Genomic DNA, 12,769 nt, shown 5'->3' on the forward strand with positions numbered 1-12,769 from the left:
GAAAGGAGAAATACACGAGACACAGTATTTTCACAGCAATTATGAAATCCCTCTGGCAGTTATTATGAAGTCCTCTCCCTGAGGATGTAGGAAATTCCTTGATTAAATCCTAGTTTTGCTTTCTGGGGGGAATATATATACACATTGTGTGTGTGTGTGTGTGTGTGTGTGTGTGTGTGTGTGTGTAGTATATGTGTATATATAATTCTTAAATGAGAATTCATTTTGTACCAAGTGTCATGGTCATGATAAACTTCCTTTTCATCTCTCTCTTCTAGGAAATATTTTATTATTTTATTTTATTTTTCTAATTTTATTATTTTATTTTATTTTATTTTATTTTATGATTTTTTTTTCTAAGTAGGTTTCACACCCATCATGGAGCCCAATGCTGGGCAGAGCCCAACGTGGGGCTTGAACTCACAACCCTGAGATCATAACCTGAGCCAAGATCAGGAGTGGAGGCTCAATGGAATGAGCCACCCAAGCGCCCCTATTTTTATTTTATTTTAGAGGGAGAGTGAAAGTTGGAGAGAGGGTTTGGGGGAGAGAGGGAGAAAATCTCAAGCAGGCTCCATGCCCAACGTGAAGCCCCACATGGCGTTTGATCCTAAAACCCTGCAATCATGACCTGAGCCAAAATCATGAGTCAGATACTCAACCAACTGAGCCACCCAGCTGCCCAGGAAGTACTTATTTTAAAGTCTACTCTTTCATTGAGGATATATCCTTTTGAAGATCTTGGCTTTCTGCAAGTGTCTCCCATGCCAACTTTTCAGCTCACATAGATCCAGGTTTTTCTATTTTGTCTCTTAATGTCTATTAAATCCCAAGTTCTCGGTCACTAAGGTGAGCAATAACCACAGATTGCCTCTCTGTCCATACTGACAACCAGGATAGCTAAGCCCTGTGTTCACTTCCATTTCTTACTTTCAATTTTCCTCCAATTTCTACCCCTGGAGATAATTCTCACTGTCCCTTGAGCTCAGTTATGCACATAGAAGGCTTTATGTTGTATTTTATCCATTTTATCCATAAGATTTTCATAGCAGGGGAGTTTTCATACTAACCACCCAGTTGTATTGTTTGTAATGCAAGCCCTGGAACTGAATTTTGAAGTTGGACTATCCCAGATATTTCAAGTGCATACACCCTGAAGTATAAACGAAAGAATGGAGCCTCCAATGTAATGGAGGAATTACATTTTTTAAAGTTTCAATCTGCAATGTAAGTACAGTTGACCCTGGAACAACACAGGTTTGAACTGCACAGGTCTACCTATGCATGGCTTTATTTTGATAAATACCATATAATACTATAAATATATTATTTTCCTTATGATTTCCTTTTTTTAAGTTTATTTGTTTGAGAGTAAGAGGGAGAGAGAGTGCACATGCAACGGGGGAAGGGCAGAGAGTTTGGAAGAGAGAGAATCCCAAGCAGGCTTTGCACTAACAACAGCCCCAATGCAGGGCTTGATCTCATGAACCTGTGGGATTACGACCTGAGCTGAAAACATGAGTCGATTACTTAACCAACTGAGCCACCGAGGCACCCCCTTATGATTTTCTTAACATTTTTCTCTAGATTACTTTATTGTAAGAATTACAATATATAACCCATATAACACATAAAATATGTGTGTTAGTCAATTTTTATGCTATCACTAAGACTTCTAGTCACAGAATGTTATTAGTGAAGTTTTGGAGGACTCAAAAGTTATATGTAGGCTTTTGGCTGCACAGAGGGATCACTGACCCAACTCCCACATTGCTCAAGTGTCAAATACATTACATTTCTCGTTTTTAAAAATTTTAAAGTTTTAAGACTTTAAAAAAACACTTTTTGTATAAGCGACTTATTTATTTCAACATTCTTTTTTTTTCATTGTGAGTAATCTGAAGCCAAAAGAGGTCATACACCCATCTAAAGACACAGTGCTACCTAGCAGGAGATACGGAGACTGAATTTCATGCCTCTCTTGACAAGATCCTGTGGCTTTTTAAAAATTATTCTTATTACTTGGCACTGATAGAAGTTTCGAAGAACTTGATGTAGGTTCAATTTGACTAAAATTGCCTTGATATATTAAAGTAATATAAAATAATATTTTTTTCAATTAAAAGAAAACAAAACACAAAAATGCCTTCAAAACTAAAGGGTGTATTAGCTAGCCGCAGCAAATGCTACTTAATTCAAATGATCTTATTCATAATGAAGAGGGCAGGAGAAGGAACAGGAAGTACAATTCTTTAAAGAAAACAAAATTCAAAGGACATTCACAAAAAATCTAATTTAATAATGGTAACGTTTCTGTTTGATTCCACTTTCACTACAGGCAAGGCTTTCTTTCTAAACAGTGCGTCTGAGTATCCCATTCTTTCCCTAGAGGACTTCCGAAAAGCCCAGAACTGTTGGTTGGCAGTTTGTCTCAGGGTTGGGGTTGTAAGATTTAGAAAACAGCAATAATAAAACAAAGCAGGGTATCCACTCAAGGTTGAATTCCAGATAAACAATAAATAAATTTTAGTATAACTATATACCATAAATATTGCATGGGGCATACCTATACTATTTATTATTTGTTTATCTGAAATTCAAAATTAACTGAGACTCCTGCATTTTATCTGATAATCAAAATGCGGTTGATGTGTCAGAGGGGAAAGGGGCCCACGAGCAATGACAGCTCAGTGCTGAGTCCGTAATTTCCTGGTTGTCTTCAAAAAAGATCCTTCTTTTCATTTCTATTTCACGGACTCCTCACTTTCTACTTTTCCTTCTCTTTCAGTTTGCCTACTGGGCCCTCTTTATAATAACAGGGAGGTAGAATATGCAAAAGACATAGGTCGTTATTTCAGCTGAAGCCCTATTAATTTGTATCAATTTATAAAATATACATTATATAACACAACTTTAGTGTCTTTTTCTCCTCCAAGAAATAGAGATTCAATGTTATTCTCCATTTTTCCAATATCATGATGTTTAGAGAAGCAGATATTTTCCTTTCAATTTGATTGCCAAATTCACCTTAATGGTTACTAAATAAGTGGAATCCTCACACTGATACAATAATCTCTCTCCAGTTACCTTTTGCCACCATGAAAAGTTTTTATTTATGACCATACCCTCATCTGCCCTTTAGCCAACATTCAATCCATTTTATGTACATTCATGTCCATTCTGTTTTCCTCCTTTCGTAGACCTCAATCTTTCTACCAAGACCTTGATCTCTGATGTGGAACTTTGTCAAATGCTGTCTGAAAATGTAAGAGCACACTCTTCCCTGCATGGAGACAGAGCCAGAATCTTCCTTGAAAGGCAGGAGGGTGCTGAATGAATAAACATTGGCATTTTGTGGTGGGGTTCTCTGTCAGACCCAAGCAGCTCCAGATATAAAGTTTTGATTAGAAATTTCAAGAGGTGTTGTATGGAAGGGCATTATCTGTCTGTTGTCATGACTTCACAGATTACAATTATACTTTTTCAAACCATTTGTCAACGATTGAGGAAGAAGACAGGGCTGTCAGGCACTTTTGGCTAAGCACTGCCCAAGAGTGGACAATGGGAATGAAGAAATGTTTTTCTTCCTTTTTGTTCAGGAAAAAACAGTTGTGGTAAAGGTCTTAGGAATAAATCAATTTGACTTCTTTAACTTCTTTATCCTGACAGAGGCTTGGTGGACTGTAAATGAATGTTCAGTATTTTTAGAGAAACACTGATGACTTTTAACGGCAACTTTAAGTTTAATGAGCAAACATACGCTTCGTATTCCAGTTTGCTGGGGGATGAATGCAATTTTTTAGAACCAAGTATAGATAAATATGCACTTTTTATATATCTAAAACAGGACCAGTTCTCTTTAAAGAGCCAAATAAAACTGGAAACACACAGAATATCAAGATTTTTATCAAGTGAAGTTTACAGTTACAAACTTCTTTAAACTCCATTAAAATAGGATTTAATTGTTCCCTAGCCTCCATTTTAGTGATAGAGTGGACAAATATGACCCTGCTTTAGCTGATTAAGGAAACAAGAAGCTGTGATGTAATCACCATCTCTTCTTTCCCTTCTCCACTGAGTCAGATTGAAATTTGGGAGAATATTTGAAATTAGTTTCTTGCGTGTTCAAAAAACCAAAACGTTCAACATTCTTGCAAAAATTTGTGCATTTTATACGCATTTGTTGACGTCAATGTTTTTTAAACTTGCATACTGAAGTCCTTACTGTGGTCCATGGGGCCCATGTGGTCTGGCCCTTGTCCGTCTCCCCTGTGTCAGGTCTCACTTGTCTGTCTGTACCGATCATGGTCACAGGCCATTCGGGGTTATTTGTCTTCCTTAGTCTAGCATTCTAAAATCTCTTCTGCTTCAGGGCCTTTGCATTCCCTGGGCTTGAAAGTCCCTTTTCCCTTCTCTGGTTTGCTTCTTCTCCTTCTTCAGGTATTCACTCAAATGGGTCTTCCTTGATGTGGCCATCACTGACCATGGAATCCGTGATTTGCCACAGCTTGTCTGTTTTATTTTATTTAACAACACTTCTTTAAAAATTTTTTTTTTATTCCAGTATAGTTAACAGACAGTGTCATATCAGTTTCAGGTGTACAATATAGTGATTCAACACTCCTATACATAACTCAGTGCTCATCAAGGTAAGTGCTCTCTTCATCCCTTTTATTTATGTCATCGCTCCCACCCCCTCCCCCCAGCAACTACCAATCTGTTCTCTGTATTTAAGTCTGGGTTTGTTTGTTTGTTTGTTTGTCTCCTTTCTTCTTTATTTGTTCATTTGTTTTGTTTCTTAAATTCCACGTATGAGTGCGATCACATGGTATTTGTCTTTGTCTTCACATACTTCTTCATGAGTGAATAATTACTATATGAATAACTTATTTGTACAGTTATTTATCTGTTCACGCACTTGTTTCTATTTCCTTGTCAGCTTCTAGAGAAAGACTGCTTTGAAAGCAAGGACCCTGTCTGTCTTCATCATGGAACAAAGAGTGGTATACACAGTACATGCTCAATATTTCTTATATAAATGCATTTCATCCTCTCCTTTTCTCTCTCCTTTTCCACTTTCTTTTTTTCCTTCCTTCCTTCCTTCCTTCCTTCCTTCCTTCCTTCCTTCCTTCTTTCCTTCCTTCCTTCTCTTCTCTCTGCCTCCCTTTCTCTCTCTGTTGTGTACTTTCTTCTACACAAAATGAATATAAATATATAATATGCAATACTTTATATATATGCAAATTGCTTGGTGCTATTAATATGCTTTAGAAATATTTACAGATCAGTTTATTTAGTTCTGACTTATATTTCAAAAATAGCTTTAAGGTATTGTATTGTATGAATGAATCATAATTTATTTAATCATTCTATAGTGAAGAACATTGAGATGGCTTAACAATTTTTTTAAATAAACAATCAATACTATCATAAATATCATTATATAGTCTTCTTTACTTATACATGCTTGTGTTTCTCTAAAGTAGAATCCTAGAAGTAGAAAAAATATTTTAAATTCTCTCCTGAAAGGTTTTACTAAAGATATAGGAACTTGCACATTTTTCTCATCTGTACCAAAGCTAGATATTTATAGCTTATAAAATATCTTTATCGGTTTTTGATGAAACATAAAATCTTATTTTTAAGTTGTCTTAGCCTGATTCTTAGTGAGGTTGAAATAGGTCCATGTATTTATTGACTAATTATATTTCTTCCTTGAGTTGCTTTTTTTATTCTTTTCTCATTTTTCTATTGCACTGTTTTAGTTTTTTATTTTTTATATATTCCGATTATAAATATTTTGACTCTTGTATGTGTTGAAATTTTTTTCTAGTTTGTGACTTGTTTTTTATCTTTGGCAATAAGGTCCTTTAAAATAAAAATGTACAAATTGGCCAAATATGTTAAATATTTCCTTCATGGATTTTTGAGTTTGTAATTGATTAGGAAAGCAATTTCCATTTTGAGTCTATTAAAATATTCTCAATTTTTTTTCATATGTGTCATATTTAAAAATTTAAGCATTTGTCTTTCTACCTATCTGAAATATGCCTTCTGGTATGTTGTATGTGCATATGGAACTTAACTTTATATTTTCCCAGATGGGTAGCCAATTTTGTGGTCATTTATGAAATAATTCATTTTCCTTAAATGATTAAAATTCTTAAAGCTCACATAGGCATTTACCTCTTTCTGAACTCTCTCTTCTCTTCCATTGATCTCTGCAACTATTTCTGCCACAAATGTACATTAAGTATTGCTATAGCTTTATTTTATGTTATGATAATAAAATGCTGATAGTATGGAGGAGGCCTATATTTGATTATAAATTCTATCTCATGAAGACTTAAAGTACAAATGTACAAAAAGTACTAAATGCTCTATCCAAGTAAAAGTTCAAAGATGACAAAAGTCAAAGGAATTGGGTTTGAAATAAAAAAAAAAAAAAATCTTATCCTTGTGAGTCCAAACATATGAGAGCTGGGGAGAGGGAATATGTAAAAGCATGATTATTTATTTATTTATATTTATCTCATTGAAGAGAACAATATGATACGGATTAACTCTTGGAAATCATTTTTTAAAGTTTAAATACACTGTTTAAAAATTTAACAGAATAGAAATGGATATATAATTTCCAGAACCTTAGATAAATAAAAGAAAAATGGAGAAAAAAGCTTAAACAATCCAACCAATGGCAGGAATGGGCAGGAATTATAAGAATAACAAAGCAGGCTAAGTAAAACATCTAAAAAAATACTGCAGGAATAATCCCAGACAGATCTGTACCTCATGATAAATATTAATGGAGTAGGCAACAGTTACACATAGGGACCCTTGATACATCTGAAATATATATATATATATATACATATATTTATACATAAATATATATACACACACACACACATATATACATACATATATACACATATATAGATATACACACATATACATATATACATACATATACATATAAATATGTGTATGTATATATATATATATATACACACTCTATTCTATAAGAGTCCTACATTAAACAAAATTACAGGGAAAATGAAAATAAAAATGTTAACAATATTTATAGACCATTACTTATACAATATAATTTCTGGTGAAAAAGTCTAACCAAAAAGCATTAAATGAGACAGAGGTATATTAGCACCCCATACCAAGAATATGTATGGTTACATGTCTTTATTCACCTAATAATATAACAGATTCAAAATATAAAGCAAAATATGCTGCAAAAAAAAAAAAAGAAGAAATGGACAACCTACAATGAGTAAATTGTATCTTTTTCAGAAATAGACAAAATGAGTCAACAATATAAAGTAAATAACAATGAAGTGGATTTAAATAATGTTTTCTAGAGCTATATCTATCTATCTATCTATCATCTATCTTATCTTTCATCTATCTGTTTGCACAAATAAACAGTGAAGCATATTACATTCAAATTTCAAAGGACCTTTCACAAATATTGCTGAATAAAAACAATGGGCAATTTGCAAGAAGATCTCTAAAAAATTCTAATACTCAAAAATAAGACAAGCTGTATATTTGATCATTAGATGGTAAATTTAGAAATAAACCACCAAAAAAAAAATGTCCCATGCCACCAATAATCTAAGGGAACATATTAAAACAACATGCTACATAGCTCTTGTATATAAAGATGAAAACACTATTGAGTAGTCAATTTTGAAATGAATGACAAAAAGAGTACTTGTGTATATCAACACCTGGGAGTTAAAGCGGAAGAAAAACCCAGAAAATACAACTTATCACCATAATTTATTTATTAGAAAACAAGAAGAGTGGAAAATATTTAATGTGTTCTGTGTAAGGAAAGAGAAAATAATGATCATAAACATAATTTTTCTTGAGGGCTTACTACATGCCAGCCACCCTCGCAAACCATTTATGAATAAATTTGAGACTTCAAAACAACTCTTTGAGGTAGGCAATTATTGCTATTTTGTACACAAGAAGTTGAACCACAAGAAGCTTAAGTGAGTTGCCTGAGGTCAAGCTGGGGAATTTCAAGTTGGAAAAGTTGCACCGATTCTAACCCAGGACCTGATAAGAGGGAAACTCAACTGGGCTGCCTATCACCCAATCCTAAAAAAGACCATCCAAATACACAGCAACTCACACAGCAAGCCGATGAAGTAGAAAAATAAAGACTATGTGAAAGTCAGCGTGAGGAATAAAAAAACGGGTAAAGTTACAGATATGTGCTAGAGTTTAATTTTTTTACGAGAATACTATACCCAACTTTACAGCAATAGATTTTATGATAAAATAGATGGTATAAAATATGAACGGATGGGAAAATAAAATAAAAAATGGACTCAAAAAAGATTTTTCAAATTTCTACATAGGCTAATATTTACAGGAGAAATTGAAAAAGTATCTTTGAAAATGGGTGGCCCAGAGTTTGGAGTGAGCATATTCATTTATTCAACAAACGTTGATTGATCCCTGTACAGAGTAGAGCTGTCTCTGCAGAATGCTGTGCCTCTATCAGCAAAAGTCAAGCAGGAGAGTCTTCTTGTCCTCCAACTGACCCTGGCTTCTACTTTTATGGCTACTCCTTTGAGTATCAAGGTTCTCACCTTATTTTGTGGCATGTGCTGCTTTGTCAGTCCGGTGAATTCTTTGTACCCTTTCCCAGGGAAAAAAAAAAAAAAAAAAAGTTAAATGCATCCCATCACTTACACAAAAACATACGACCATAACACACAGGATTACAAAGAAAACCAATTATACTTCAGTATTTTCCAGTTATTGGGTCCTTGGGGATGGATTTCAAGTTAAGAATCTCATCAAAGTCACATCATCACCCTATTTTCATTTTAATTTTATGACCCTTAAGTTCCAGTTGACCTTTAGAGCTGTCCAAGCATCCTACATTTCCATAATCTACTTACTCTCCTATCCTTCTAGGTGACTGTTACCGATTCTCTACTCACCAAAAATCTCCCAGGCCTGCTTCTAATTTTCACTCTCTGCTGTGGAAAATCCCCACTTTTTCTGTTTCTGTTTTGTTTTTGTTTTTGAGAAAAATGAAGACATTCGAAGAGAATATTCTCAAGATTTTACTACTGCATCTAGTTGCTTACATACTTCTGTGCCACAAACCTTAACTGTGCTTCTCTTATTGAAGATGAATTGTCCATGCTCCTAGCCTAAGCTATAGCTTCCAATTGTGTGTCACACACTTTTCCTCTTTCCTGCTCAAGGACATTTCTCTTGTGATTCTCCCTCCTCTCTTTTTCTACCACATCAGCAATTTCTCTCTTTCTTTTGGTAAATTCAAATCAACAGAAAGGAAAACAAAGAAAAACAAAATTCTACTATCTTAAAAATTAATTCCCTTGCCCTCATTTCCCCTTCCAGTATCATCCAATTTTTGCTCTCATGTACGCCAAAATTCCTTGAAAGACTTGTACTTTCTCTCTCCCATCTAGCATCTCTTGTTTTCTGTTGAACATGTTTCAATAGAGATTTTATCTCCAACTACAGTGAAGCTGAGTCTATCAGGGTCACCAGTGACTTCCATATTGCTAAATCCAATTGTTAATTCTCAGCCCTCATTCTGATAGCACCCAGTCAAATGCCAGCAGCTACTATTGGCTGTTCAGATGACACCAAGATTTCAAGTGTATGTGAATGGTGCCTCTAGGGTTGTAGATCATAACAGCACATTCTTGGGCTTAATAGCAGTATTGCACACTTTTGATCCCTCTTCTCTCCCTGAAATGCATTTGTTTATTTGGACTTCATTACATAATCACCTCTGTGGTTTTCTCTTCCTTCTGAGACGACTTCACATCTGTCTTCTTTGCTTGTTCGGTCTCTCTCCTTGACTTTAATTGCTCACTGTACCTGTATGGAAAAATGCAATGAAAATGACAAGTGTTTAGGAGGGAAGAAGAAGCAGAATTTAAAACACATTTTGAAAAGAATTCAATCGAACTTTATTACCAACAAAGTGAAGAAAAAGTCAGTTTCCAACCCTGTTGCCTGGGTAGATTTTAATGTTAATTATCGTGGACTGAATGTAGGTGTCTCCCCCAAAATTCATATGTTGAAGCCCCAACCCCCAGTATGACTATGTTTGAAGGTAGGGACTTGTGGAGGTAAGTAAGATTAAATGAGACTTAAAAGATTCAATAAGAGACAAGAGATTCAACAAGAGAGATTGTTCTCTCTCTCCTTTTCTCTATGTCACGTGACGACACAGTGAGAAGGTGGCCATCTTAACAAACCACGAAGAGAGTTCTCATCAGAAACCAAACAGGTCAGAACCTTGAACTAGGACCTCTAGCCTCCGGAATTGTTAAAAAATGGATTTCTTTATTTCACCATGTAGTCTGTGATATTTTATCATGACAGTCCAAGCTAACGAAAACATTATCATACAAAGTACAGAAAATTGAATGGGGAGTGAAGGACTGCAGACAGTTTTAAGAAGCAAAATAATGGGGGTGCCTGGGTGGCTCATTCAGTAAAGCGTCTGACTTTGGCTCAGGTCATGATCTCACAGTTTGTGGGTTTGAGCTTTGCATCAGGTTCTGTGTTGACAGCTCGGAGCCTGGAGTATGCTTCAGGTTCTGTGTCTCCTTCCCTCTGTCCCTCCCATGCTCATGCTCTGTCTCTCTCTGTCTCTCAATAATAAATAAAACATTTAAAAAGTTTTTAAAAAAAAACTGAAAAAAAAGAAGCAAAATAATGAACTGCAAAATACTACTTTCCCCCTTGGACCAGCTCTGTTGCCTGAAATTTCTCAATATATTTGATGGTTATTTTGTTCAAGACTTCTGTTTTTTTAATGTTATCTAAAAGGTGAAACAGAGTAAAAATCCATCATTGTTCTTTCACCTTTTATGTGGAATGAACTTCTCAGATGAACTGTGGTTGAATGGAACTGACAAGAGTTGATGGCAGAATGGGTCAGGAAGGTTAGTGATGGCATACAGCTAATGCCTAACACCACCTATAGGACAATGACAGGGTCACTCACAGAGTTTGAGGATACTTTGTAAATCAGGAAGCCCTCATTTTACTGAGGAGAAAGCTAAAGTCCAGAGTTGCAAAGAGATTTGTCCATGAATCCACATCGAGTAAAATGGATGGTACTTTACTCAGATATCTTCACACATAAACCTTTCCACTAGAAGTCCTCAACATTTTTTATTGAAACTAATGACTTCCACGCCCTACTTAAATGAATATCTGTGAAGGTATATTTTTGCAAAGTATTAAAATATTGGCTAGATTTTTCTGGTACTTTGTTTTTTTTTTTTTAATTGAGAATTCGTTTTTTAAGAAGAGTTTAAGGTTCACAGCAAAATTTGAGGGCATGCACATGATTTCCTATATAGCATAGTCTCCCCCATTAACAATATGCCCCACTAGAGGGATACGTTATTACAACTGGAGAACCTACATTGACACATCATAATATCGTAATCTCCCCTCATCCCTAGTTTGCCTTCAGGTCCACTCTTGTTGGATATTCTATGGGTTTGGTTAAATATATAATGACATGTATCTGTAACTACAGTATCAGAGCATATTTACTGCCCTAAGAATCCTCTGTACTCTACCTATTCATCTCTTTCTCTATCCATCTTCCTCTGAACCCCTAGAAACTTCTAATCGTTTTAATGTCTCCATAGTTTTGCCCTTACCAGAATGTCATATAGTTGACATCATACAATATGTAGCCTTTTCAGATTGATTTATATCACTTAGTAACCTTTGCATTTAAGGTTCCTCCATGTCTTTCCATGGTTTGGTAGCTCATTTCTTTTTAGTGCTAAATAATATATCATTGTCTGGATGTGCCACAGTTTATTGATCCAGTCACATACTAAAGGACATCTTGGTTGCTTCTAATTATTTGCAATTATGAATAAAGTTGCTTTAAACATTTGTGTGCAGGTTTTTTCATCAATGTAAAATTTCAGCTTCTTTAGGTAAACACCAAGGAGTGTGATTGCTGAATCATATGGTAAAAATATATTTAGTTCTGTAAGAAACTACCAGTTACCAAATGGTCTTCCAAAGTAGCCATGCCATTTTGCATTCCCATCAGCAATAAATGCAAGTTTCTCTTGCTCCACATGCTTGCCGACATTTTGGTATCAGTGTTTTGCATTATAGCCATTCTAATAGTCTTTAGTGGTGTCTTATTGTCATTATAATTTGCAGTTCCTTAATAACTTATGATGGAGAACATCTTTTCATATGCTTATTTATCATTTGTATACCTTCTTTGGTGAGGTATCTGTCCAGGTCTTCATTCCAATTTTAAAATCAAGTTGTCTCTTTTCTATTGTTGAGTATTAAGAAATCTTTGTATATTTTGATAACAGTCATTTATCAATATGTCTTTCGCAAATATAATCTCTCAGTCTCTGGCTTGTTTTCTCATTTTCTTGACATTCTCTTTTACAGAGCATGAGTTTTTAATTTTAATGAAGTCCAGATTATCAATTATTTCTTTCATGAATCACGCCTTTGGGGTTGTATCTAAAAAGTCATTGACGTACCCAAGGTCATAGGTTTTCTGCTATGTTATCTTCTGAGAGTTTTATAGTTATGTGTTTTACATTTAGGTCTGTGATCCATTTTGAGTTACTATTTGTAAAGGTTATACCTCTGTGTCTAGATTCATTTTTTTTTAATGTATTCGTTTTTAATTCATTTTAATTTATTTATTCTAAAAGAGAGAGAAAGAGAGAGCATGTATGAA

At 34.7% G+C, this 12,769-nt stretch overlaps 1 long non-coding RNA gene across 1 annotated transcript; it reads left to right on the plus strand.

Annotated features, from left to right (window-relative positions):
* Positions 1 to 1,101: 1,101 nt before the first annotated feature.
* On the plus strand, positions 1,102 to 3,355 carry LOC128777033 (uncharacterized). The gene is made up of 2 exons (XR_008422187.1): positions 1,102 to 1,227; positions 3,201 to 3,355. It is a non-coding gene; the product is annotated as an uncharacterized LOC128777033 (long non-coding RNA).
* Positions 3,356 to 12,769: the final 9,414 nt, after the last annotated feature.

This window comes from Panthera pardus, unplaced genomic scaffold (assembly GCF_024362965.1).
Source record: "Panthera pardus isolate Hobbes unplaced genomic scaffold, ASM2436296v1 HiC_scaffold_10, whole genome shotgun sequence".
NCBI lineage: Eukaryota > Metazoa > Chordata > Mammalia > Carnivora > Felidae > Panthera > Panthera pardus.